The sequence below is a fragment of the Cucumis melo genome, chromosome 7 (genome assembly GCF_025177605.1).
Source record: "Cucumis melo cultivar AY chromosome 7, USDA_Cmelo_AY_1.0, whole genome shotgun sequence".
Classification (NCBI taxonomy): Eukaryota; Viridiplantae; Streptophyta; class Magnoliopsida; order Cucurbitales; family Cucurbitaceae; genus Cucumis; species Cucumis melo.
Genome location: NC_066863.1, coordinates 17,866,700 through 17,869,390, shown reverse-complemented (window position 1 = coordinate 17,869,390; position 2,691 = coordinate 17,866,700). Strand labels below are relative to the sequence as shown.

Below are 2,691 nucleotides of genomic sequence, written 5' to 3'. Positions count from 1 at the left end.
AAAAGGGCAAATTTTAAAATTTATTTGTATAAATGGAAAAAAATAAAATTTTATTGTTAATATATGGAAAAACCGATATATATATATATATATATACACACATATACATACAAATACAAAATTGTCAAAAATACTCATTTTAATAAAACACTCACCTTCCAAATGCATTCATCGTAAAACTTTAAAATACACCATAATTGAATCGCCCTTCCCCAAACAATTCAAATCAACTCACACATTAATTTTCCCCCTACCAAAACACGCAGCCCCTACCTCAAATCCCTAATTTCCCCCCAAACTTTTTAATTTCCATCTTCTTCTTCCTCTGTTCAAGATCATCACGAATCTTCCCCACCTTAGTAACCTATATCATCAGAAGCCCAAGACGCCAATAGTCGTCTTGTCACACCCCCTCCCAGACTATCTGCTCAAGACCCGAGAGGCGACGTGAAGCCAATAGTTACTGTTCTCCCCTCAATAATACCCGCTGACTTTAAACTCTAAGCTTACAACTCAACTTGTAAACAATGAAAACATATAACTAAAACCTAAGTGATATGACATCAATGCACTTGTAGGGTAGCCCATTTAATACAATCATATAACAATAAAGTCCTATACAAACTTTACATGACTACCCACAACTCTTTAAAAAGTACACATCCAACTTAATGCACATGATCTATACATAAGGCATACTTTACCATCTCAAGAGTAACAACCTCTCAATACTTGCTAGATGGACTAGTCGACTGGCAGTGGTAGGCTCAGCTTAAGAATCTCGATCATTATTTGAAAAGTGAGAAAATATTTTGAAAGAATAAGTCAGAAGACTTAGTGGGTGATGATTTTCTAAAACATGTTCCCTGAATAGTTGTGCTAAACGCAAAGTTAAAGACATGCAAACCTTTGAAATAACATTTCATAAATACGTAGCTTGAAATTTACAGACGTTTGAAATAGATTTCATAAAACTTTACTTGTACTTGACATGCAAACATTTAGAAATGTGTTTCATAGACTTTACTTGATCACCTAACTGTACATGAAACGTGGATGTTAGTACACCACATTTTGATCACGAAATTCTTCTCTCATCATAGGCACAATCTTCACTTTAACCTTCTCCCATAGGCACAAGAATTTATACCTTCATTGAGGTACATGGAACAGACCGGTCATAGAGAGTAATATAAAACATAAGGGCATAGATTCATGAAGACATACTTAAAATCTAGCTTAACTCACTTGAAATCTTAACTTAAAGCTTCCTTGTAATTTAGTTTCAAATTTTACTTGAAATCTCAGTTTGCTTAACTTAACCATTTCTTGTCTTGAAATCAAACTTACTTGAAGTCTTAGCGTAAAACTTTAAAGTTTACTTCCTTGAAAATATGCTTAAAGAAACGTATTTAAAAATAGCTTAGAAAAATGCTTGATTTGATCTCCTCTATCAACTCATGCTTTTCCAATCAACTTTCTAAATCAGTAATAAATATTTACATAACTCAGAACATGCTTAAATCAACTTAGCTAGAAGTCCATGTTCAAAACAAACTTGAAACTCATTTTGTCACTGGCAGTGATAGTTTAATCCTTGGCCTATTCTTTAGCTCTACTTCTTCTTGGTTTATGGATTTGGAGATCTAGTTCTCCTTGACTTGGTACAAACAACTTCTACTTTGCTTACTCTGTTTTATCCCCAATCCTGCACAGTTATTAAAGTCTCATCAGAACTGTGGTTCCAAGCAACTTGTAGCTCTCCGTTTCTTCATGAAGTATGTAGAGAATATATGGAACTTCCTTACCTCAAAAATACATATTTAAACTTTTCTTTAGCTCGATATCACCAACACACCTTGCTGTTACAGACGAACTGATCGTCTGTGTTTCCAGATTTTACCCTAACTTCAAAAATCTATAACTCATTCATTACTCAACCAAATTAAGTGAAACTCATGTCACACTCTTCATCTCTAGGTCTTCTACAACTTATCTGAAGACTTGAAGACCTAGAAATCAATTGATTTTACCGGAATCACCCCCGAACCAGAGATGACTCTCAATTTGCTATTTCAAACAACCTTCAGCTTCCACTTGAAAATTCACCTAATTGAAATCCTTTTTATCTAAAACGTTCTTCATAGAAATTGTAGGTAATTGAATAAGATTTCTAACCTGACCAATTAGAGCTTCGGATTCCTCTTCTTTGGCTCAAACCGCTTAAAACACCAAAACTTCTCCAAATTTATGCGTGAAACCAGTGGTCTATCTTCCCCTTTAATTTTCATCACTTTCTCATCAGATTCTACTTAAGATTCCTTCGAACTTTGTTGAAAATTGAAATAGCTTTCTAACCCAATAAATCTCACCTTCTAACTCCTTTTGTGCAGCTCAAAATCAACAAAAACCAAAGACTTGTTGGATGAACAGAAAATCTGCCATGGCTGAAAATTTTCCTTGAAATTTCTGATCTTCTCCAGCCCTAAATCTTTCAGAATTCCTCATCTTCTTCTCTCAACTTCTCCCCCACGATTTCCTCTGAAAATAGATTTGGTAGATAAATGGAGCTTGGCAGTGGGGATTTAAACATGCACTGATCTCATTTTCTCCTTCCTTTCCCCCCCCTTTTTTCCCCTTTTTCTCTTTTAATTCATTATTTCCTTTTTCTTCCTTCCTTTCTTCTCTCTA

At 34.5% G+C, this 2,691-nt stretch overlaps 1 long non-coding RNA gene across 1 annotated transcript; it reads right to left on the bottom strand.

Annotated features, from left to right (window-relative positions):
* Positions 1-893: 893 nt before the first annotated feature.
* Positions 894-2,691, bottom strand: LOC127150209 (uncharacterized). Its single transcript, XR_007822344.1, has 2 exons — positions 1,809-2,691; positions 894-1,708 (listed from the first exon to the last, which is right to left on the bottom strand). It is a non-coding gene; the product is annotated as an uncharacterized LOC127150209 (long non-coding RNA).